The 27,940-nt window shown below is 37.9% G+C and overlaps 1 protein-coding gene across 4 annotated transcripts in view; it reads right to left on the reverse strand.

Moving 5' to 3' along the window:
• The window catches only part of LOC131430684 (O-acyltransferase like protein), an 812,547-nt gene that overhangs the window by 203,886 nt on the left and 580,721 nt on the right, over nt 1-27,940 (reverse strand). The window lies entirely within an intron of this gene.

Consider the following 27,940-nt stretch of genomic DNA (forward strand, 5'->3'; position numbering starts at 1 on the left):
CTTTAACTTCTCATTCGTCATCTAACACTCGATGTGGATAGACGAATAACCTACTACGACTAATTTCGATTTTGCTTTGTCTTTTATTCGCAGCTGTCTACCTACCCAAACTATGGGTAAAACGCTCCATAGATCCGAGAAAGATGCTAAGCGTCTGAAGCCAAGTGATGTACAGGCAAACGACCGTTTGCTGAGTAACAACTAATACGCTGATCTGCCAGTTGATGTCGAAGAAAAACTGCAGAAGAAGGAAAAAATGCCGCCTTTCTACCTGAAGGGCTTTCCATCGACTCTACGCTCGGATTTCAACACACTGATCAGAAAAAGACTACAGGAAACAATTCGTTTATGTACTAAAGGCTACAAAATAACTGCTCCGGTTTAGAACCACTACAAAGCAATGGAATGTTAGCTGAAGCAGACAAAAGCGGAATACTTCACAAACGATATTGCCGCCAACAAATCTATGAAGGTTGTACTTTGAGGACTACCCGACATTATGGAGGCCGAACTGAAGCAGGCACTGTCGGAGGCTGGACTAAAGCCTGCGAAGGTGTTTAAAATGAAACGACACACGGACAAAAAGTATCGAGATCAACTGTACTTGGTTCATCTGGAGAAGGGCTCCATCACTATGAGTCAACGATAAAATCGTTATTCCATATAATCATCGAATGGCAAAAGTATAAACTGGTACATCTGTTACGTTTGGTTTTGTATACACACTACTGGTGGCTGCTTTTCAGCACCGGAACACCAGTTCAGGGTCGTTTATCTTCTTGGTCACCGGAGAAATTTCACTTCACTATTTTATTGAGTGGACTTGTCTTCCCAACCTGTGGCCACTGAGTAAATCGTTTCGGCGGAAACAAGTAACAAAATACACAAAATGGACGACACAGCTTGTATAAAAAAAGACCGTACAATTTTCAACTTTTTAAACGCTATATTGTATCTATACTAATAGTTTTACTTGCGCAAGTTCATTCGGTGAACGTCTTAGCTTCGACGCTCCGTTGCGGCCGTGATGATCGTTGGTCGACTTGCTGATCTCGGCGGGCGATGACGGGCGGGACGGCACTGGCTTCGGGGCGATGGGACCGTGATGTGATGACCAGGGTGTCCAGATGAGCAACTCGGCCTATTTGTAACGGAGGCCTGCGTTTCACAAACAACCCGGAGAGTGGTACACGTGCACTTAAATTATCACGAGTGTCTAACGGGAAGTCGAGTGGGATTTTTAACTTGATCGGTCTTTCCCGGCAAACCCTGCCAATACGTGGGTAGTGGCGTCGTAATTGGCGTCTTTGATTTTGCCAACACTGACCGTCTATTGCACTCGCGGCGTACGATTCAAGAAAACGGCAACCACACTAATCCCAACTCGACTCACCTAACAGAAACTAACGTTCGTGTGGATCTTCTGAACGGTTTAAGATCCCTTTGGATCAACTTTATGGATGGCTTTTGAAACGCACTGTCACTTCTTGCCTGTGACTCTCTGCTGCGATCTTCACTCTTCCGGGTCTGAAAAATACTGGTCCCAGCTCAAGGGTTTTTCCCGCGGTTTTATCCGCTTGCTGTCCATTTTCCATCCCAATCCCACCGCCACCTTCAAAGCAGGCTTATGCTGCGATGATGACGATGATGAGGACGATGACAGTGTGTGGACAGATGACGGTTACAATGATTTATCGTTTGTGTTTCAGGTTGGTGTCTTGGATTATATTTGTACCTACTACACTTGTTTCCTTTAACCGAAATAATCATAATTTGTTAAATAAATTTGTATAAAAAACGTGTTTAATCCACCTAGCAGTGAGATGATACCTATTTTTATCAATCCGCATGTGTTTTTTGCATGAATATTCTTCGGTGTTTAAGTTTTCATGACATTATTTTAATGACCCTCGTTTTAAGCGACAATTTGAGATTTTAATCACTCATTACTCTGTAATGTCGAAACTGCAAATCGGATCGAATTTGAATCTAGAAGTGTGATAATCGATTAAACATGCCATGATATGTAAGTTCCACTCTAGAGTTTACGGTAATTTAAGGTACTTCCAGAGCCGGTATTCAGGAACCAGCATAACCCAAACCGTATGGCCATATGACGAATAAATTACAACAGTTTTGAGTTCAACTTTGAAGCTTTTCTGGATTGTCATCTTCTATATCGGTTTGAATTTTAAAAATTCATCATCATGTAATTCGAGAACCGGAAGTCATAATTGGATAAAATAATTAATTTTTGTATATAAGTTTGTTTTAATTAAAATTTTTGTTTCTGAAATTTGATTAGGCTTTTTTTGAGAAAACCATTGAGCTTTGAGAAACGATTTTATACTGGAACCGGAATTCTAAAAGCGGTATGGCCGAAGTCAGATAAATTCACCTGAGTAGTTGTATAGTTTACATTTGTTTCAAAACATTTGAAAATCAGTTAAGACATCTTTGAGAGATCATAGCACGAATTAAATTTTTAGGTGCCTTCTGATCGACAACTGAATACCACTAAAACTGAAAAAAGTTAATTTTTTTATCGACTATCCAAATCTGCTAACCCGATAAACCTGATTAAATTATGTGGAATAGACATTTTTATACAATCCCCGAAACCGGAAGTTGGATCTGACTGAAAAGCAAGATGTTTTATAGAACTTTGAAACTTTTCATTTGCATCTTAGATCGGTTCAGCCATCTTCAAGAAAAATGAGTTACACAATTTTGATTTCGTTTCACATATCATCCTGTAGTTCCGAAACCAGAGGTCGGAACCAAACATAATGCAGGAACTTTGTTTGGGAGCATACGACTTTTCGTATGAATCTGAATTTGTAGAAAAGAAATTTTCCGAGAAAATTAATTGAAGTTATTTGTCACACACGCATTTGCTGATCTCGACGAACTGATTCGAATGGTATATGGATGTTATGTTGTTCCAGCATTTATTGCTGTAAGTAGTTTAAAACAAAATAATTAAAAAAAATTAATTCTGCCATCATCTGGTTTATATATGTCATATTCGAACGATTATGTTGCCAAAAACGAGCCGTGCCAAAATCGGTCCGAGGCTAAATGTCACGAAAAAGAATGCTGTACACAATCCTTTTGGTTCTTAGAAACAATTGTATGTAACAGTATAAAAAATCGTGTTTTCCGTTGCTCCCAAGCATTTCTTTGTCATACAGCGCTCAAAACTCCTACTGCTGGAATAGGGGGAAAAGTCGCTTACAGAAAAATTTCGATATCTCCGTTAAAAATGGACGGATTTTAACAATCTATGGCTTGTTGGATAGGTATTACCGTGCGGAATCTAACATATTCTGTTTTCAAGGTCAATTGTGACAGATACTGTCAAAAAACTGAAAATTTTGACATAAAACTTTGTATAACTCAAAAAGTAAACATCCGATCTCAAAACCATTCAATAGCGTTTTGGGTGACGGGGAGACCTTTCATTTGCGACTAGTTTGATGAAAATCGGTCCAGCCATCTCTGAGATCTCGACCTCTTAGTTGACAACACACATACGGACACACACACATACACACACACAGACATTTGCTCAGTTCGTCGAGCTGAATCGATTGGTATATGTCATTCGGCCCTCCGGGCCTCGGAAAAATTTTCGAAAGTTTGAGCGAATTCTATACCTATTTTTTATATATATAAAAATAGGTAAAAATGTATGAATTTACGAATGTAAATAAATGAATAATATAAATAAATAAATAGTGTAAATAAAAGATTGTAAATATATAAATAAACAATAAATAAATGTAAATAAATAAATTATAAATAGAATAAATAAATAATAAATACGATAAATAACTAATAAATAAATAAATGAAAATAAATAAATCAACAAAACCCTACTTTTGACACCAACCTTTGCTATTGAGCAGAACTTAAACGTGACTCAAACATGTAAACACGGAGTATGAACGCGATTGACGTTTAAATTCTACTCAGACATCTACTGACAATGAAATAAACAAAAATATACAATATTTGAAAAATATATACAAGCTGGACTCAGTGACCAAAGGAACTACATTGTGACCAGAGAATAACAGGTCACACATCAGAATGTCACACAGTGCACGAACTGTTTGAACTACGGCCTGGAGCGAAGAATTGCCACATGAAAAGTCGGTGCGGGAAATGTACCGAATCACACAATACCAACGATTGCCTACTAGATGACATCGCTGTAAAATGTGTGAACTGTGATGGCGACCATCCATATACTAGCAAATCGTGTCCCAAACATGCTAAGTTCACAAAAATGCGACAACAGATGTCCCGTAAACAATCAACGCGCAACAACGTTCCACAGAAGCATGAAATTAATTTTCCACGGTTCCCACCAAAGAGGGATATTCCAAATTTGCGCCACTTCCTCGCAGCAATCCAAAAGATTCAGCTGCTGGATCACAAAAAAATTCTTCCTCCAAAATCCCTCCTGGATGGGGCAATAATCAACCACAAGCAAAGAATGACTCTGGTGACTTATTCTCTGCTGAACAACTGATCGTCAGTTCTGAAACAATGACAACAAAACTACGAAACTGCAGAACGCGGTTAGATCGAATCTTCTGCCTGCCTTCAAATAGCAACTTATAGAAGCCATCGGAATTTGAATTACAACGACAATGGGACTCATCATCATCATTGCAGCGTACTGCTCCAAACAAACAAATCTTCGAGATAGTACGTGTGCACCATTGAAGCGAGATCTGTCAGTATATACTCGGACGCTGATGAGATCACATGCGTAAAGGCTGTGCATACGAATCAGTATTTCGTTTGTCACACTCATGACCTAACCTTACTCTCTAAACGGAATTTATAACGCAAGTACTATGGACAGAACCCGGAAAACACACTGAAAATTGTATTCGGAATCAAAAGTACCTCAACATGTGGACATTCTACGGTTTGTTGATAATACGTTAAAGATATTGGCCGCCAATGTACACTTAATCTACAAGGATAAAAACGAGCAACAGTTCTACATAAAGTTCATAGACGAAACCACGTTTAATCAGTTTAGTAGCAGCATCTAGGAAAAATATACATTTGATTACTATGACCGCAGCACCACGATCGTTCGCCTAGATGTGGCAAGCAGCTTATTCCGATACGTGAGAATTTTCAATTTACCACCTGAAATAGAGGACAAAAAGATCGCATTCGTTTTGGGACAGTTTGGTATAATTAGACAACACGTGCGAGAAAAATATTCCGTGCAGTACGGATTCTCTGTATACAGCGGTATTAGAAGCGCACACATGGATATATCGAAAGAGATACCAGCTAACCTGTTCATTGGACACTTCAAGGCTCGGCTCTACTATGTAGGTCTGAAAAACAAATGTTTTTTATTGCAAGGAAGAAGGCCTTTTGAAGGCGAATTGTGAGAAGCTAGAGAGTATGAAAGCCGGCCATAAAAACAACGTGCTTGAAACTGTGCTTCTTCACAACGACGGTGCCCAGTAATGCAAAAAGACTAAAAGGTGGCCTATACAGCCACGTGCTTGCAAATGCAGCTATTGGATTAGCAAGCGATTAGATAGATTAGCGAGTTCACCTGTCATGACAACAATGGCAGTGCTCTAGGCTGCTCGACGCTTGAATATTCAGCTGTTGTCTGGTCACCCCATTATTTTTTTATCATACCGAACGGATGTGTTCAAGGGACTCGTGTCGCAGTATATCGCGCGCGTATATTTTTTTTTAAATTTTATTTCAACTTTTTTATTTCGACGCAAACGTGCAAGTAGGCACTCTTTTTCAAATAGCAATCATTTTTAACATACCGTCGCGTAAACATGGAGAAGTGTTGAATTAGTAATTGTACTTTCTACGACAATCGCTATCTCTGGAAGTGTCGCGGAAAGTGCAATCGGAAATTTCATGCATCCTGCGTGGAAACACAGAGAAACCACGAAGAATTATTAAGGATCTTCATGGTACCTCTCTGTATTGAATTTACCAGCAGGAATTTGCCGAAAAACTGCAAATGAAAAAACTACAAGGATCAGCCCCATGGGGTTGTTCGAGCCGTTGATGTGGAACAAGGCAACCAAAATTTCCAATGATTGACATTTTCAATTAATCGTCACACTTTTGAATCCGCAAATGCACAAGAGTCTGCTTAGATTGATCCTCATTAGGAATCAACACCGAACACGTGAACCCAGAATATAGACTCTATTTATCGTGATTTGTATTTGTTTCGTAGCCGACGAAATTACATTAACAGCCCAAATGTATGCAATTAAATGTTTGTACATGCTTGCGATACGGATATCGATATTTAAGCTTCTCTTCACCAAGCTTGTGTTCAAGTTTTGTATGCAAGCAGTTATTTTTATAGCGTTTCTCTACCATTACTACCATTCTGCGATTTCGGTTGAAGCGATAAACTTTTTCTCATTATCAATCGAGTTCATCTTATATAAATTAGAAATTAGTCTTATGCACTCAAAATTCATCCTGGGGAAGTTGTCAATTTCTCAGGCGAAACGATATAACATGGGATTTCATCCAATCTTGCATGACATAAGATCAGAGCATACCAATAAAAGCTTCAAATCGTTTATGGCACTTTTTGTCTTGCTGTGTAGCAACAACCTACCTCTAGCAAGCTACGCATAAGACTGAAACGTTAGCTATAATTTCGCTTCTATTTGTAGATTAGCGTGCTTCCAACAGCTTTGCTTTTGCTTCGATTGACCAATCAGAGCGCTGCTTTCCCTTTGATATATCGCTTACTTCTTCAAAACCGTCGACTATGGCAGGGAAATCCGGTATGCCAGAGATTTTTCGCAGCCAAAATAGGACACTGCTAGCAATTAATCAACATTTCAATGATATAAAATTGAAAATACATGGCTATGAGCATTCAAATCAATACGTAGAAATATTTCCAATCAAATGGTGACATAATATTAATAATTGATACAAAATTGACTGAGCTGTAATTGTTCAAAACCTGACCACATTTCTACGTGTATTTTTCTTGAGTTTCTAGTTTGCACCCCTATATAGAATCAAAAATGTGTTCCACATTAAAACTTATTCATCAACAGCAGGAATTGAACCAAACAGTCCGTGCCCAAATTGAAGCAAACCATGCTTTATTCGCACAAATAAATAGCATGAAAGTATCACATTACGCTCTCGACAGCATGGAATCTCTTTGGTGAAGCGGACATAAAAAATGTAAACATTAATACATGCAACGCGGCCAGTAAAGTCATAAGTCGCATTTCATCACTTTTGAATGACCGCGACGAAACTTTTTTAGCTGACATAAAAACCGCCAACAAGCAACTGTCCACTAAGACAGAAGTAAACCTTGAAAAAGTGTTTACTTTTTTCGAAAACAAAATTGACGGCGTGCAAACAAATATTAATGAAATAAAAAGTATCGACTCACCATGCAGCAAACCATCGAAAGAATTTTTGGACGACATCAAGGCACTGTGCAATAAAGCAATAATGAAGAAAGAGCAAGTCCCTCAAGCTCATCCATGTATTGCTGAAGAAATGGGAATCAGTGCCCAGAATGCTAAACCCTCACCAGAAGAAAAAGCTGACTCGGAACTCACGTCAGGCTGGCGCTTCATCGGCAGCAAAAAAATATGGGAATGCGACTGGAGACAATACGACGCAAAACAAAAAAACTCGCCGTCTTCAAGAAAAACAAGCTGAAAATGCTACTCGAAGGCGGAAACAACGTAAACGACAGCAACAAATACGCACGGAAAATAGACCATTGAGCAACAAGTATAACAGCAAAAGCAATAATTCCGAAAATTATTTGGCACCTACTGAACAAAAATTGTCTTCCGATAAGTTCCGGCAGTGCTAGTATTGTCTTTACATTTGTAAACTTTCAAAAGAACGAAACCATAAACCCATGTAGAAGTAATCCAGCAAAAAGTAATTTTAACAAACAACACTCGGAAAATAACACCACCGTATCATCGCCATTTACTCGTAATAGCCAAATTATGGACAACATTCCGACCTTTTCAATTAACAGTGCTAAGGACAGCCAATTTGAACTGGACCCTATGCGACCTCCAATTGTTAGTCTTACTGAACAGTCTACAACTGGCGACGGTCGCTTCTTGAAAGCTAGACTCCGTGACTCGAAAATTTTCAACATTGTGCGGCTGTATCTAGCATACATGAAGGACCAATCTTCCAACGTCTGCATTGAAGGACAACACCAATAAGCCTAAAAAAGCTGCTCGCGTCTGAAGGACTTCCTACATCACCTGAACATCTCCAGCGTATCTTCATTGAAGTGCGTCATAAATATGGACTTAAACCGGACGAAGCCGTAGCAGACCTCGACGCATACCGAAATTATTTGTCCAGTGAGCGGACTCGTCACTTACAACAAGTACGCGACAGTACTAGTAAATTTTACCAACCGATTTTTCGGAACAAATGACGCACTTTGACGAAGGAATAGACACAGAAATTAGTAATGTAAGTATTTCAGAATTCTCAAAAACTTTTTCGCTTCATAGACAAAATGTGACTGAAATTTTTTTTATATTGCCAAAATTTCAACCGCATGAAAACCCCGGCCAAAACGAAAGAAATTAATCAAAATTTAGTAATTCAATCAACGTAATGCGGACTTCATTTCTGAAATTGAAAATGAATCAATCTTACTTCCAGGCGTAGGAGAAAACGAAACATTGCACTACTTTTTCAACAAAATGTTTAATTTTGGCCTACATCAAGTAAACTCCGTAAAAAAATCAACAAAATGCATATTTAGACCTTCTCTTCACAAATTGCACAGAAGACTTTTGTGTGAATGCATCAAACCTGCCATTATGGAAAAATGGAGCATTGCACACCGCAATTGAATATTCATTATTTACACACAATGCATCCCTTCCCTACGACTTGCAATATGAGGAAGTGCCGGAATACAATAAAATTGACTTTGAAGAAGCCAAATGTAGACTAAGTACAATAAATTGGCGGAACATACTGAATACAGAAGGAAATGTCGACGTCGAAGTAAACAAATTCTATCACATTATAAACAAAATATTAGCCGAAACTTTGCCCATGAAAAGAAGAAGAAAAAATCATGACAGTAAATTACCTGTATGGTTCAATTTACAACTTAAAAATTTGAAAAATAGAAAACAAAAAGCACACAAAACTTACAACAAGAACAAAGTGATGCTCATCTTCAAAATTACTTAAACATATGCAATCAATTCAAAATAGCCATTAACACAGCACATGAAAAATATAACAGCAAAATTGAAAACGAAATAAAGACTTGTCCTAAGAACTTTTTTAAGTACACAAAAACTAAACTAAAAAGCAACAATTTTCCATCTCAAATGCACCTCGACGAACATGTAGGGGAAAATAGTACAGAAATCTGCAATCAATTTGCAATTTTTTTCAAGAAGTATATACATCTTATTCAGAAACTGACCGTGACCGTGAATACTTCTCTTTCATACCTGTATTTTCCAACTCCATCTCTGTAAACTATCTATCAGAACATGACATTTCGACAGCACTGAAAAACTTAGACGCCTCAAAAGGGCCTGGACCTGACAGTATACCACCAATATTCTTAAAAAATCTTGCTGAAGAACTTACACTACCACTACAACTACTTTTTAACTTATCACTTAATAAATGTACTTTTCCTAAAGCATGGAAATCTTCCTTTCTTGAACCAATATTTAAATCTGGTGCAAAATCTAACATTCGGAACTACCGTGGAATAGCCATTATCTCTTGCATTCCAAAATTGTTTGAAAAAATTGTAAACGAAAAATTTTTTCATCACCTTAGAAATGTAATAACAAACAAACAACATGGCTTTTTGTCGTGAATATGACTTACTTTACTATGGGGCGCCTTTTCAAAATTAGCCATATGGAAGAATGGGCAGAACTTAATCGCGAATATCTCGACTTGTATTAATGGTAGCAACATAATTCTTTCACCATTTCATCAAAAATATGATCAGGAATTCAGGATAATATTTTGAACAGTGTGCGATAACCACAAACAACTCAAAAATTAAGTTTTCTTAAAATTTGAAAACAACGCGGAAAACTTTTTACTTTCGCTTGGGTTTTTCGCGCAAGGACGACGATTTTGAGATAGTCAGGCACATATCTTCAACTGAATGCGTATAAAAGGGGAACCGTGATCGAAAATCGATCATTTCTTGTCGTGCGTTCGATGGAAGCAGACGTCGTGGGAGTGGAATCATCAACCAGCAGCGACAGAGAATGCACCTTCTGCGTGGTTAATAAAAACCTCAAACGCTCAGGTCGCATCTCTCATTCGCTTGCTGGCCATCGAAGCGCGAGGACCAGCCAGAAGCAGCAGCGGGAGTTAACCAGCAGCGAGAGGGAATGCACCTTCTGCGTGGTTAATAAAAACCTCAAACGCTCAGGTCGCATCTCTCATTCGCTTGCTGGCCATCGAAGCGCGAGGACCAGCCAGCAGCAGCAGCGGGAGTTAACCAGCAGCGAGAGAGAAGGCACCTTCTGCGTGGTTAATAAAAACCTCAAACGCTCAGGTCGCATCTCTCATTCGCTTGCTGGCCATCGAGGCGCGAGGACCAGCCAGCAGCAGCAGCGGGAGTTAACCAGCAGCGAGAGAGATTCTGCGTGGTTAATAAAAACCTCAAACGCTCAGGTCGCATCTCTCATTCGCTTGCTGGCCATCGAAGCGCGAGGACAAGCCAGCAGCAGCAGCGGGAGTTAACCAGCAGCGAGAGAGAAGGCACCTTCTGCGTGGTTAATAAAAACCTCAAACGCTCAGGTCGCATCTCTCATTCGCTTGCTGGCCATCGAAGCGCGAGGACCAGCCAGCAGCAGCAGCGGGAGTTAACCAGCAGCGAGAGAGAAGGCACCTTCTGCGTGGTTAATAAAAACCTCAAACGCTCAGGTCGCATCTTTCATTCGCTTGCTGGCCATCGAGGCGCGAGGACCAGCCAGCAGCAGCAGCGGGAGTTAACCAGCAGCGAGAGAGAATGCACCTTCTGCGTGGTTAATAAAAACCTCAAACGCTCAGGTCGCATCTCTCATTCGCTTGCTGGCCATCGAGGCGCGAGGACCAGCCAGCAGCAGCAGCGGGAGTTAACCAGCAGCGAGAGAGAATGCACCTTCTGCGTGGTTAATAAAAACCTCAAACGCTCAGGTCGCATCTCTCATTCGCTTGCTGGCCATCGAGGCGCGAGGACCAGCCAGCAGCAGCAGCGGGAGTTAACCAGCAGCGAGAGAGAAGGCACCTTCTGCGTGGTTAATAAAAACCTCAAACGCTCAGGTCGCATCTCTCATTCGCTTGCTGGCCATCGAGGCGCGAGGACCAGCCAGCAGCAGCAGCGGGAGTTAACCAGCAGCGAGAGAGAATGCACCTTCTGCGTGGTTAATAAAAACCTCAAACGCTCAGGTCGCATCTCTCATTCGCTTGCTGGCCATCAAGGCGAGAACCAGCAGCGACTGAAACTGGATTCTGAGTCTGTTATTGGATCTAAATTTAGGTCTTGAACTCAGGGTCCAGTGCTCTATTCCAGACTTCTATTCGGTTCTTCTTAAAACCATAATAATACTCCTAAAGAATTATGCGGAATTTACTTTACTGTACCTCTATACAACCCATTTTTGTCGTGAATACGACTTACTTTACTATGGGGTGCCTTTTCAAAATTTACCCTCTGAGAGAGTGATAAGAATCAGAACGCGTTCTAAGGAAGAGAACAAAATATCTGCTGCTGTACAACAAATCGTCCGGGAAATATGTTCCGAAAAGTGGTGAATATCGCAGTGAGTTCCTCAATTTGGTCCTTGTGAATGCTAGAAACGAGTCCCTTCAGCATATTGATAGTTTCTTTCAATAAAATATGCAAATCCGAAATGAAATAATCGACTTTAAAATTCTGTATGCGGCTATTTTTATAGCCGTTAGGGCCGCCCATTAGTGAAAAAGCTACAAACGAAATCAGGTAGAAACAAGCCTCTCAACAAAACTTGAATCAGTTTGGATTGTATCGCCACTGCGAGCAGATGTGTTTTGTGTTGTCTGCACGCTTTCGACAAGAGCGATTACGTCACAGCTGCCAGTCATTAGCATTGGAAAAAAAACAACGATGGAGAGCATTGCACAATATCAGCCGTTCTAATGGCTCTAAAAGTTTTCTAAAGAACTATTAGGATTTGTTTTTTGCAAATCGTAGGGAAATATCCTCAGTTTACTACATATCAAGAACAGTTTGCTTAGATTTGTGCACTTTTCGCTGTGTGAAATTCACAGTAATCGAGATCAAGTGAAGCTTTCTTTGTTTTTGCGAAAAATGTGAAAAAGGGGAATGCGTGCATAATTCATACAATTGATATTCAGAAGTGTTAAGGAACATGTCAGTTGTTTTCGTATTCACGACATCCAGTTATGTCTCTGACATTACCCACCCGCCTTTTTGAAGGCCGCTTAACTACAACAAATCTCTTAGAATTTATGACATTCACTCTGAATGCAATGGACGCCGGCAACTACGTAGAAACTCTTTACACTGACTTTAGCAAAGCCTTCGACCGTATTGACATACCATTACTTCTACACAAACTACAAAAATATGGTATAGTACATAGCCTTCTGGAATGGCTCAAATCATACTTAACGAATCGTGTACAGGTAGTCCGCTTCCAAAACATACTGTCTGAACCAATTAATATAACTTCTGGCGTACCTCGCGGTTCTCACTTAGGGCTTCTCCTTTTCATTTTACATATAAATGACATTTCCTTCGTACTCAAAAATCTGAAAGTGCTTATATATGCAGACGACATGAAACTCTTCATGGAAATTAAAAATATCAGCGACGCTGTAATATTCCAGAACGAAATCAATCTATTCAACATTTGGTGCTGCAAAAGTCTACTCCAACTCAATGTAAAAAAATGTAACTCAATAACTTTCAGCAGGGAAAGTCTATTTTGATAACAAACTACGCTTCTCGGACACGTCGCACTAATCACCGCGAAGGCCTTTTCCATGTTGGGTTTCATCCGTCGGAATACACAGTCGTTCGAAGACATCTATTGCCTGAAAACTTTGTACTGTTCAGTTGTTCGCAGTATTTTAGAATACGCCGTTCCGGTATGGGCACCGTTCCATCGTGTCCATATCAGAAGAATTGAAAGCGTGCAAAGGAGCTTCATACGATACGCACTACGTCTGCTGCCTTGGTCGGATCCCGTTCATCTACCCTCTTACGAGGATCGCTGTCGACTCATCAATCTACCAACACTGGAAAGCCGGAGACAGGTCTTGCAGCGACTCCTGATATTCGATATAATAGTTAACAACATTGATTGCGCAGAGCTTTTAGGAAAATTGCCGTTTTTTTGCTCCATTAAGACGAACTCGACGTGTGCAATTTCTACGGCTGCCAATCCATCGCACTCAATATGGACAAAACAACCCTTTTTATGTATGTTGCCGTCTTTTTAACGAAGTTTACGACAAATTTGATTTCAATGTGTCCAAAAATATGTTTAGATTAAGAATTAGTAATTAGGTGTCTGTGCGATGTAAATTATCGAAGACTAAGTAAATAAATAAATAAATATCCTTGATTAATCTCGACATTCATCGACGCAATCTTCATTCCCACCCCTCTTTGGGATTACCTGTTGCAAGAACAAATTATGGTTATAATGAGCCGTTCTCCAGTATCAGCAGGTAATAACTAATTGTACACCTCGCATGCAATCCATTATTAATAGCACAGTTACAGTCAATAGGTAAAATACTACCTTTCTTGTAGCCCCCCCCCCCCCCCCTTTGCTTCGCCAGTTATGAATTGTCGAGTACTTGTTCCATATCCATCGCTCCTTCGCCACTGGTTAAAATGTGTCGTCATCACCCTCCTCTCCAAATCACTATACCTGCATACACGCCAACTGTTTTCAATAACGTTTCTGAAGGCACATATTACGATAAGAGAGGAAATTTCGAGGCAATGAATCAGAAGCTGTCGCTAGACTGGAGAAGCCTGTTTACTAATGGCGATTGCAATTCCATTGCTATGTTATGGTCCCATATAGTTTCGTATGCTATCGATCAATTTGTACCCAGAAACATTCGACGTGAATCTGTCCATCCCCCATGGTTGTTCCATATCCATCGCTCCTTCGCCACTGGTTAAAATGTGTCGTCATCACCCTCCTCTCCAAATCACTATACCTGCATACACGCCAACTGTTTTCAATAACGTTTCTGAAGGCACATATTACGATAAGAGAGGAAATTTCGAGGCAATGAATCAGAAGCTGTCGCTAGACTGGAGAAGCCTGTTTACTAATGGCGATTGCAATTCCATTGCTATGTTATGGTCCCATATAGTTTCGTATGCTATCGATCAATTTGTACCCAGAAACATTCGACGTGAATCTGTCCATCCCCCATGGTCCAATCTGACCCTAAAACGTTATGAGCGTGCTAAACGTTCTGCTATCTATCGAAGCATCCTTCGCTCCATTTGAGATCTTATTATACAGGGTCCGGCACTCGAAGTGTAGCCAATTAAAAAGGCCATAAATTCAGTTTGGAAAATTACTTTTACTTGATTCAAAGTACAAAATGTGTAAAAATAATACAAAATTCAGAATCAATTCACTTTTGCTCGATATGACCACCTTTTGCCTAGACTATGGCCTTGAGACGGTCAAAAAACGAATCGCAAGCTGCCGAATGTGACTTGCAGGTATTTAGGCCCACTCGCGGACAATAACTTTTTTCAGCGCCTCGAGACTGGTGTATTTTTTAGTTCGGACTTTGCTCTCCAAAATGGCCCAAAGAGAATAATCCATTGGATTCGCATCTGGTGAATTCGAGAGCCATTGTGTGGACGTGATGAAGTTCGGAACGTTGTTTTTCAGCCATTCTTGGTTCACTCGAGCTTTATGAGACGGTGCCGAGTCCTGCTGAAACGTCCATGGTCTACCACCCAAAATGTTTGTCTGCCCACGGCTTCAAAGCAACCTCCAGAATACTTTCCCGATAATATGTCGCATTTACCTTGACGCCAGGCTCGATGAAAACGATTGGAGAGCGCCCATCTGCGGTTACAGCGGCCCAAACCATTATCTGTTGCGGGTGCTGCCTCCTGGTGGCCAATCGATGACTCCGATTCTCGTATGAACGGTCGGTCAAGTAAACCCTATCGTTTTGAGAGTTTACGAATTGCTCAATTGGAAAAATTTTCTCGTCAGAAAATACAATGTTCGGAAATTGACCGCTTTCGGCCAAACGAAGCAACTCCTTCGCTCTCTCAAGTCAAGATTTTTTTTTCGCGTTCACTTTTGGCAAAATCCTTTCTTGCGCTTGTAAACAATACAACTCCGAACTGTCATTTAGCAAATTTCTAGAGAGCTGATGCCCGTGCGTCAGCTGCGCGAGCGGTCTAACCAAGTGTAACCAAGATCAAAAAGAAAACTCAATTTGATGTTGTGCTGTTCGTATATATCGATTATCTAATTTGCTATCCGTTTGGTCGTTTTAACGGTAAAAAGATCAAAATTGAAAGCAAAAAATGCTGTGTGACATCAAACTGAGAACAAGTTTTGCTCTCAGTAAAAGCACATTAAAAAGTTAATATAATATACATTTTTTTGAAATGACACGTCACGAGCATAATCTTGAAATAGACCAGCCAAAAAAGGTCAGGGATTGCATACATTTAGGCGATTTACTAGCAAGTAAAAAAAAATAATTTTATGCAACTCACACTACCACACCACGAAGAGAATCCGGTCTCGAACTTAGGTGATTTGGAATGCGAACTTTTTGCGATTGCTATGGACTGTAAGTGCTAACTATAAGTAGACGGAAAATGCTCGGTTATATGACAAGTAGTGTTGTTTCACAAAGTTGTATGCAGGTAATTTCTGTCAGTGCACACTCGTTGCGCCGTTTCCACCACGCATCCACCGTGAATAGCAGTATGGCTATTTGAGCACAGTATGAAATTGTTCTCTTTGCTCTTATCATATCCAAAGCTGTAGCATTTGATCATTATAACATTAAATTGAGTTATCTATTTGATCTCACACAACTCGCACATGTAATCACTTTGAAATACGAATTTAGAGGCTCTGAAGACCAACCTTTTTACAGTGAAGTCTCCTACAACATAGGGAACGTGAATTAGGAATCCGGCAATAAGGTATCCCAGACCATTTGTTTATTTTTTGACCAATTAGGACAATGAACGATTATCTCGCTACTGACCGCAGATAGAACTTACCAATAGATAGACTTATAATTTACGATCACTTGATGAAGAATAAGTCCTTTGACTCAAAATTATGCAGATTTAGTCAGACGGTTTCTTTGGAAGAGTGTATTAAAGTTTCAAGATCTATCAGATGATTGATAAAATACTTTTCATTGTATCTAGCGTTAGTGAGTTTATGAATTTCTAAGCATTTATAACTAGGAATGCGAATTGTTTGAACCAGTCGGTGTTGAACAGTCGTTCGCACTGCACATGTTTAGCTCTTGGTTTCTGGGAATTTTTTATGGCTACCTAGAGTTTCATTGATTCAAGGCTTCAGTTATTTTCAAGGCTACCTGAATCACTAACAGTCTTTTTAAAGACTAACAATTAGTCAGCCTTTTCCAAGACTATACAAAGAGTGACATTTTATTATCAGTCTTTTTCAAGACTAAGAAATTAATTAGCCTTTTTTAAGGCTTGCTATTCAAAGAACTATTCTTCGAACTAATCAGACTTTATTAAGACTACCACAAAATCAGTCTTTATCAAGACTTTTCCAAATTAGGAGTCTAACCGAAGACTAATTTAGCCTAGTTAATTTATTTTCAAATTCATTTAAAAAATGCCTGCGTCCAACCGGAAAGGCAACAAGTCTAAGGCTAAAAATAATTCAATACGGAATGGATCACAATCCGTTATTCAACATTTTTCTAATAACATTCACGATCTTATAGAATCTGAATGTAATATGTGAATATTTACGAGATTCTTCCTGAATCCGATTGTAGCGACATAGAAGAAAATTCTTCTAAAATTCCCAAAATGGACGCTTGTCGTTCTGGAAAGAAACCACAATCTGACCAGTGACGATTTCCGACTTCAAAGCATTCTGTACTGAGCTTTCTACTTTTCTCCCGGAAGTAAAAGTCTCATTTCAAATCGGACGAAGAGGAGAATGTCGAGTCTTGGTTGATGGATTGGAAGATTATGAACGTCTTATCTTATATTTGTCCGAGAAACTTCATAAATTTTATTCATATGATATAGAATCAGACAGACCCTTCAACGCAGTCTTGAAAGGCTTATCAAAAAATGATGATGGTCCCACCTCATACCCCTACAAAGGTGTGAGCAGAACAAGTCATCTAAATGATAATTAATATTTTTGCACATATCTTAACCAGTAAACAAAAAAAAACGATCTGATTAATCTAGCAGGTATTGATTCTTCTTCAAAAGAACGACTGACCACAGAATAACATTCAAATATTTCGGATTTACTATCCAGGGTTAATCAAGAAAATTTACAACCCGGGAAGATCCTTGATCACATCAGGAATCGAACCCGATATCTCTACCAGTATCAGACAGTAATCATACCTGGCCCTTCCCGCCGGACCAGTTCATCGCTACACACATCAGGTGCGATGGAGTAACGAGACTGCGGATGAGCAGAGCCAAGCATAATTCCATCAACAACTGTCGATCCCAATCAGTTTCCCGAATCTATTCCTTAAATTATTAATCAAACCTTGCGATCAAGATCAAGAGCAAACCTAACACACTGAATGCTGAGGCTCTTCGACCAGTCCTGTTTGCTTTCCAACTAGTCACTACCTGTTTCGCGCGCGCAAACATTTCTAGACTGCTATTTCTTTTTAACTCTCAAGCAAACTAAAAATCCATCATAATCATACCGAACACAGTAACTTAAAAGAAAAAGACGGGTGGGTAATGTCAGAGACATAACCGGATGACGTGAATACGAGTAAAATGAATGGTTCAGTTTCTTCGATATTGAAGGACCTGAATTTTGGATCTGGTTTGTTGGAACTAAATTTTGAACCGACTGCTAGAACGGAATTTTGAATTTGAATTCTCAATTTTGATGCTAGAGTCTGGAACTGAATTCTGAAGCTGAGTTCTACAACTTAATTCTGGATTGCTGAACTGATTACTGAATCTGTGTTGTGGAACTATATTCGAGACCAGGATTATGGCTCGGCACTGAATTCTTAGCCTGAATCCTGGTAATGTACTCTGGACCTAGATTCTACAGCTGAGTGTTAGCTACAGAATTCCGGTTCAGGATTCAGTTTTAAAATTCGGATCCCGAACTGAGCTTTGCAATTCAAATTAATTTAGTTCAAAAATCTGCAGATTCTATTTCCTGATTCCATTTATCCTTCTAGATTGTAAAACTGAATTCTTGAACCAAATTCTAATACTGCACTGAACTGAATTCGGAACATGGATTCTGCTGTGTATTTTTGAACTAAATTCTGGAAATACAATTGAATTTTGAATCTGAATTATAATCGTAGATTTCGGTCTGAAGTTCCAGAACTTCAGGTACTGAACTCAGTTTCAGGATTCTGTAACTACTGATATTGAATTCTGAGCTCCGGACAAAAACTTTGACACTGAATTCCGGATAGAAATTTTGAAACTGAATTCTGGTCTGAAATGCATCTTCAGTTCCAGAAGCCAGTTTCAAAATTCAGATCTAAGTCCAGAATTCATTTCTGAAGTTTAGATCGAGAGCCCAGGTCTAGAATCGAGACTATGATCCCAGTTCCAGAATACAGGCGCAGAATAAAGTTCTTTAATTCGGTTTCAGCTACAGTTTCAGAATTCTGGAACTCGAATCTGTCCTTGAATTCTCAACGAGGATCTGAAGTTAAGATCTGGATTGTGGAAATGAACAAGAAAATCTGGTCTAGAATTCATAATCTGAAATCCAGCACTGAGCTCTAGAACTGTCAACTACGCAGGCTGGAATGATTGAAGTATCAATTTGTTAGCTTATTCACTAATAAAATATTTAGGAAAAATGCAATTCGAATTAATATTATTTGTGGTTACCTTATGCTACTGACAATTCTATCACACATTGCTGATAATATCTTCAATGACTTGGAGAGAAAATTCTGTTAAATGGAACAAAAGATACTCACGATAAAAATATTTACCAGTCACCCATATGATAAGCTCTTAAAAAACGCTCCATAGTGAAGTGAGACGTATTTATGTCAAAAAAGCCGAGAAAAGTATGCGAAGATTTTTTAATTCGAATCTACCAGACTGTCAACACTCAAAAAACCAATTATTTTCACTTCCAATTTGCATATTTCAACAGATAAATAATTCTAAAAGTTTTTTAGATAACGTTTAGAGCTCTTTGAAGGGCTGGTTTTGTATCTTTGTTAACTTTTCGTTGTGTTTTTCTCAAATGCAAACGACCAGCAGCTGAATGACGCAATCGCTCTTGTTTGAAGTGAAACTCACACTGCGAACGATGCACAAAAAACTGTCACGCGGCAGAACTGAATGCTTGATTCTGTATCTGGAACTAAATTCTGAAATTTTATTCAGAAACTGAATTCTCGATAATCGAACAAAAACTGAGCTGTGGACCTCAACCAACCGAAATGCTACACTTGCTTCACTTCCGGTTCAGTCAACTGCACAGATAAGAATGAACGAAGTATAACAAGTTGTAACCTTTTATACCTTTCCAGTAGATAATGCAGAAATGAAATGTTGCTTACTACATCAAAACCGTCGACTCGGGTACGAGAAAGGCTAACACGCCTTAAGTTTTATTCTTAGATACTCGTTGATACCAAACATTTCAGAAAACATTAGTTTTGAATAATTTGTGATTATGTCATACAACTGAAAATGTTATCATAAATTGATGATCATATTTCAGATGGCATGTAGGAAAAATGATGTTGATACGTTAGATACAACATGAGATATTCACGATCAAAAACTTATCATTCTCTCAGAGGGTAAATTTTGAAAAGGCGCCCCATAGTAAAGTAAGTCGTATTCAAGACAAAAGAAAATACAATCTTCGTAATACGTAAAAAAATAAAAAATCTAAAAAATTTGAACTAACTCACTAAATATTTACTTACAAAGCGGACTTTAAGTGTGAAATACATAGCTTTTTGAACTAAACCGTTGTCGTTGCGCGTTTGATTTATCTTGGCATGGAATTGAAAAAACTTATTCCCTTGTACAGTAATGAGTTTTGCGATCTGGCTAACAGAAAGCTTGGTGTTCTAGCATCAGATGCGTTTCTAGTATTGTACCTGTGTAAATCAGTTCCTCTTTCAATTCGATCACACAAATATCGAGGTAGCATGCCATTTAATATCTTGAAAATAAATACCATGGTTAAGTAGTAAATTCTCTGTTTCACTGAAAGCCATTGTAATGCGTTCAGTAGAAAATCTGAGGAGGTATATCTACTACATTTTAGAATTAATCGGATGATCTTATTTTGCAGTCGATGTAATCTCAAGATTTGCGTGTTGTTAGCAAGAAACAGAATGGATGGGCAAGAGTCAATGTGTGGTGAAATGACTGTTTTATACAAAAGAATCTTACTGTGGGTCTTTAAATCATTTCTCAAACCACATAATACACCATACTTTTGGTAATCTTCTTGGTGACGTTGTTGATATGGGATTTAAATGTTAACTTTTCATCAATTATGACTCCAAGATACTTCATTTCTCTAACGCGATCAATAATTTCACCATCAATTTCCACATAGGCGTCATGACCGGTGCTAAGAGAAGAAATAACCATATATTTAGTTTTCGCGACATTTAGTTTCAGTTGCTTAAATTTTAACCATCGAACCAGAGAACTTAGATCCTCGTTTAAATGTGCAACAGCTTCATTGAAATCTTTAGCCGTAATGAACAGAACAGTATCATCAGCAAACAAATTAATGTCACAGAAACGTAAGACTCGCTTCATATCATTAATATACAATAATATACATAATAAATACACAAGAAGTGAATTACCGAGGGAACTAGACACTACATCGTTAAAAACAGTCTTTTGAGATCTACCACGTAAATAGTTTTCAAACCATTCATGTGCCATTTCCCCGAAGACAAAACGACGTAACGTCTGCAACAATAAAGGTCTTGAAATTGTTTCAAAGGCTCTCTTCAGATCCAAGAACACAGCAAAAATACTCTCTTTGGCTTCGATTTTCTCCTTCCATTTTGCCAATACTATGTTCAAAGCGGTTTCACAAGAGTGGCCCTTACGATATCCCGATTGTTCCGGTATTAGCAAACTGTCAGAGTTAAAATAGTTGATCAGCTGATCTTTAACAACAAGTTCCAGTATTTTTTCCAGCGTGTGCAAAATGTAAATGGGACGGTATTCCTCGGCTTTATCCGTTCCAGTAACCACCAGAGATTCTTTCCACACTTTTAGCACATGCCCCGTGTACAACGATTCATTTACCAAATCCAGTAGATCGTATCCGATAACATGAAGCAATCAGGTCCCTTTAGTTATCCAGTACCATACTATCCAGCATGTACTAAAACGGCCATTAGTTATCCTTTACCATACCATCCAGCTCGTACTAATTTTTTTAGAACAGTCGCTAGTACCACACCATCAAGTAGAAGAAAAACAATTACTCGAGTATATTTTTGTCCTGTAACTGTTTCAAACGTGATCTGCAGGACCCATAAATGGAATTTGAGTCAATGTATCTTCCCCCATATAACTGTTATCAAATGAATTTTAATGACAACGAGAAAATTTCCTTGGCGAAATTTTTTCATGTAAATCCTTACTGGATGGCTCTTTCACACGATCCATTGTCCTGTAAATGTTTCAAACGTGATCTTCAGGACACATACATGAAATTTAAGTCAATGTATCTGTCCCCATATAACTCTTATCAAATGAATTTTAATGACAACGAGAAAATTTCTTAGGCTTAGAATTTTTTTTTCATGGTAATCCTTACTGGATGACTCTTTTACACGATTGTCCATTGTCCTGTAAATGTTTCAGACGTGATCTTCAGGACCCATACATAAAATTTGAGTCAATGTATCTGTCCCCATATAACTCTTATCAAATGAATTTTAATGACAACGAGAAAATTTCTTTGGCGAAATTTTTTTCATGTAAATCCTTACTGGATGACTCTTTCACACGATCCATTTTCCTGTAAATGTTTCAAACGTGATCTTCAGGACCCATACATGGACCTTTCCAGTCGGGAATAGCCCCGAATATTTCCTTTGCTATGAGCACTAGCAGTTCAACTACCTGAAGCTTAGAATTGTCTCGATAGCAGCCGTTAACTCACGAGCCAATACAAACGAAACACAACCTCTTCGTTTGAATGGTTTTTACTGAATGGGTGTGAGATTTGGTTGACTTCTATTTTGCTTACCCAATGTTTGTTCGATTTGTTTGTTCTTGAATTAACATTTAATTTCTACACTATAACCCTAATTATTTTTATGTACCATTTCCATCGATTTTATACCTGAATCTCAAGTTAACCGCAATAAATCGATTTCCAGAGGATTTTTTCAACTTGGTTGAAATATTTTCAAAATGGGCATTCGACCAAAAAATTTGAGAACCACTGGTCTATATTCTTGAGTGTTCGAGTGTGTTCTTCAAATTTTCACACGAGAACTAAATGCTTTGTGTTGGTAATTTCAAGGGGAAAAGTTTACCTTTTTACCCCAACATTTACGCTAGGGTCACATACCCATTTTCAAATAGATTTTACATTTCATCTTTGACTCATCAGTGCTTAGCAATTTATGTTGAACTGCTAGCGCGACCTGGCGGCTCAATTACACCGAAATGTAATGTCCAAACTGACATCTCGGATGAAACAGATTTCTTCAGATTAACTTTACGTCTGTCTAGCGGTTTATGTTGAGCCGTCAGGTCGCGCTACACGGAAAGAAATCCGTTACTGCTGTCATGATTAGAAAATCATGAAACCATGGGCAATAACTCTTCTCCCATGAAAATTAATCATGGTTCGAAAATGCGTTACTTGAGGAATGTATTTCTTTCGAAGCTCGTTACTCCAATTTTCTACCCGGATATCACATTGAACCCTCTGCCTCAAGTGATGTGATAGATTGTTTAATAGATTAATGGTAATGCAAGAAAGCAGACATTGAAAAGCAAGAATAACTGAAAATGTTTCCTTGATCATATTCATTTAATAATCGTGTTGTTTTACACACCGGCTGATAGAGAATCAAACATAATCTATCTATCTTCTATCTATCTATATATATATATATATATATATATATATATATATATATATATATATATATATATATATATATATATATATATATATATATATATATATATATATATATATATATATATATATATATATATATATATATATATATATATATACATATATATATATATATATATATATATATATATATATATATATATATATATATATATATATATATATATATATATATATATATATATATATATATATATATATATATATATATATATATATATATATATATATATATATATATATAGATAGATAGAAGATAGATAGATTATGTTTGATTCTCTATCAGCCGGTGTGTAAAACAACACGATTATTAAATGAATATGATCAAGGAAACATTTTCAGTTATTCTTGCTTTTCAATGTCTGCTTTCTTGCATTACCATTAATCTATTAAACAATCTATCACATCACTTGAGGCAGAGGGTTCAATGTGATATCCGGGTAGAAAATTGGAGTAACGAGCTTCGAAAGAAATACATTCCTCAAGTAACGCATTTTCGAACCATGATTAATTTTCATGGGAGAAGAGTTATTGCCCATGGTTTCATGATTTTCTAATCATGACAGCAGTAACGGATTTCTTTCCGTGTAGCGCGACCTGACGGCTCAACATAAACCGCTAGACAGACGTAAAGTTAATCTGAAGAAATCTGTTTCATCCGAGATGTCAGTTTGGACATTACATTTCGGTGTAATTGAGCCGCCAGGTCGCGCTAGCAGTTCAACATAAATTGCTAAGCACTGATGAGTCAAAGATGAAATGTAAAATCTATTTGAAAATGGGTATGTGACCCTAGCGTAAATGTTGGGGTAAAAAGGTAAACTTTTCCCCTTGAAATTACCAACACAAAGCATTTAATTCTCGTGTGAAAATTTGAAGAACACACTCGAACACTCAAGAATATAGACCAGTGGTTCTCAAATTTTTTGGTCGAATGCCCATTTTGAAAATATTTCAACCAAGTTGAAAAAATCCTCTGGAAATCGATTTATTGCGGTTAACTTGAGATTCAGGTATAAAATCGATGGAAATGGTACATAAAAATAATTAGGGTTATAGTGTAGAAATTAAATGTTAATTCAAGAACAAACAAATCGAACAAACATTGGGTAAGCAAAATAGAAGTCAACCAAATCTCACACCCATTCAGTAAAAACCATTCAAACGAAGAGGTTGTGTTTCGTTTGTATTGGCTCGTGAGTTAACGGCTGCTATCGAGACAATTCTAAGCTTCATGTAGTTGAACTGCTAGTGCTCATAGCAAAGGAAATATTCGGGGCTATTCCCGACTGGAAAGGTCCATGTATGGGTCCTGAAGATCACGTTTGAAACATTTACAGGAAAATGGATCGTGTGAAAGAGTCATCCAGTAAGGATTTACATGAAAAAAATTTCGCCAAAGAAATTTTCTCGTTGTCATTAAAATTCATTTGATAAGAGTTATATGGGGACAGATACATTGACTCAAATTTTATGTATGGGTCCTGAAGATCACGTCTGAAACATTTACAGGACAATGGATCGTGTGAAAGAGTCATCCAGTAAGGATTACCATGAAAAAAAAATTCTAAGCCTAAGAAATTTTCTCGTTGTCATTAAAATTCATTTGATAAGAGTTATATGGGGACAGATACATTGACTTAAATTTCATGTATGTGTCCTGAAGATCACGTTTGAAACATTTACAGGACAATGGATCGTGTGAAAGAGCCATCCAGTAAGGATTTACATGAAAAAATTTCGCCAAGGAAATTTTCTCGTTGTCATTAAAATTCATTTGATAACAGTTATATGGGGGCAGATACATTGACTCAAATTCCATTTATGGGTCCTGCAGATCACGTTTGAAACAGTTACAGGACAAAAATATACTCGAGTAATTGTTTTTCTTCTACTTGATGGTGTGGTACTAGCGACTGTTCTAAAAAAATTAGTACGTGCTGGATGGTATGGTAAAGGATAACTAATGGCCGTTTTAGTACATGCTGGATAGTATGGTACTGGATAACTAAAGGGACCTGATTGCTTCATGTTATCGGATACGATCTACTGGATTTGGTAAATGAATCGTTGTACACGGGGCATGTGCTAAAAGTGTGGAAAGAATCTCTGGTGGTTACTGGAACGGATAAAGCCGAGGAATACCGTCCCATTTACATTTTGCACACGCTGGAAAAAATACTGGAACTTGTTGTTAAAGATCAGCTGATCAACTATTTTAACTCTGACAGTTTGCTAATACCGGAACAATCGGGATATCGTAAGGGCCACTCTTGTGAAACCGCTTTGAACATAGTATTGGCAAAATGGAAGGAGAAAATCGAAGCCAAAGAGAGTATTTTTGCTGTGTTCTTGGATCTGAAGAGAGCCTTTGAAACAATTTCAAGACCTTTATTGTTGCAGACATTACGTCGTTTTGTCTTCGGGGAAATGGCACATGAATGGTTTGAAAACTATTTATGTGGTAGATCTCAAAAGACTGTTTTTAACGATGTAGTGTCTAGTTCCCTCGGTAATTCACTTCTTGTGTATTTATTATGTATATTATTGTATATTAATGATATGAAGCGAGTTACGTTTCTGTGACATTAATTTGTTTGCTGATGATACTGTTCTGTTCATTACGGCTAAAGATTTTAATGAAGCTGTTGCACATTTAAACGAGGATCTAAGTTCTCTGGTTCGATGGTTAAAATTTAAGTAACTGAAACTAAATGTCGCGAAAACTAAATATATGGTTATTTCTTCTCTTAGCACCGGTCATGACGCCTATGTGGAAATTGATGGTGAAATTATTGATCGCGTTAGAGAAATGAAGTATCTTGGAGTCATAATTGATGAAAAGTTAACATTTAAATCCCATATCAACAACGTCACCAAGAAGATTACCAAAAGTATGGTGTATTATGTGGTTTGAGAAATGATTTAAAGACCCACAGTAAGATTCTTTTGTATAAAACAGTCATTTCACCACACATTGACTCTTGCCCATCCATTCTGTTTCTTGCTAACAACACGCAAATCTTGAGATTACATCGACTGCAAAATAAGATCATCCGATTAATTCTAAAATGTAGTAGATATACCTCCTCAGATTTTCTACTGAACGCATTACAATGGCTTTCAGTGAAACAGAGAATTTACTACTTAACCATGGTATTTATTTTCAAGATATTAAATGGCATGCTACCTCGATATTTGTGTGATCGAATTGAAAGAGGAACTGATTTACACAGGTACAATACTAGAAACGCATCTGATGCTAGAACACCAAGCTTTCTGTTAGCCAGATCGCAAAACTCATTACTGTACAAGGGAATAAGTTTTTTCAATTCCATGCCAAGATAAATCAAACGCGCAACGACAACGGTTTAGTTCAAAAAGCTATGTATTTCACACTTAAAGTCCGCTTTGTAAGTAAATATTTAGTGAGTTAGTTCAAATTTTTTAGATTTTTTATTTTTTTACGTATTACGAAGATTGTATTTTCTTTTGTCTTGAATACGACTTACTTTACTATGGGGCGCCTTTTCAAAATTTACCCTCTGAGAGAATGATAAGTTTTTGATCGTGAATATCTCATGTTGTATCTAACGTATCAACATCATTTTTCCTACATGCCATCTGAAATATGATCATCAATTTATGATAACATTTTCAGTTGTATGACATAATCACAAATTATTCAAAACTAATGTTTTCTGAAATGTTTGGTATCAACGAGTATCTAAGAATAAAACTTAAGGCGTGTTAGCCTTTCTCGTACCCGAGCCGACGGTTTTGATGTAGTAAGCAACATTTCATTTCTGCATTATCTACTGGAAAGGTATAAAAGGTTACAACTTTTTAAACTTCGTTCATTCTTATCTGTGCAGTTGACTGAACCGGAAGTGAAGCAAGTGTAGCATTTCGGTTGGTTGAGGTCCACAGCTCAGTTTTTGTTCGATTATCGAGAATTCAGTTTCTGAATAAAATTTCAGAATTTAGTTCCAGATACAGAATCAAGCATTCAGTTCTGCCGCGTGACAGTTTTTTGTGCATCGTTCGCTGTGTGAGTTTCACTTCAAACAAGAGCGATTGCGTCATTCAGCTGCTGGTCGTTTGCATTTGAGAAAAACACAACGAAAAGTTAACAAAGATACAAAACCAGCCCTTCAAAGAGCTCTAAACGTTATCTAAAAAACTTTTAGAATTATTTATCTGTTGAAATATGCAAATTGGAAGTGAAAATAATTGGTTTTTTGAGTGTTGACAGTCTGGTAGATTCGAATTAAAAAATCTTCGCATACTTTTCTCGGCTTTTTTGACATAAATACGTCTCACTTCACTATGGAGCGTTTTTTAAGAGCTTATCATATGGGTGACTGGTAAATTTTTTTATCGTGAGTATCTTTTGTTCCATTTAACAGAATTTTCTCTCCAAGTCATTGAAGATATTATCAGCAATGTGTGATAGAATTGTCAGTAGCATAAGGTAACCACAAATAATA

The sequence above is a fragment of the Malaya genurostris genome, chromosome 2 (assembly GCF_030247185.1).
Source record: "Malaya genurostris strain Urasoe2022 chromosome 2, Malgen_1.1, whole genome shotgun sequence".
In the NCBI taxonomy this organism is placed as follows: Eukaryota; Metazoa; Arthropoda; class Insecta; order Diptera; family Culicidae; genus Malaya; species Malaya genurostris.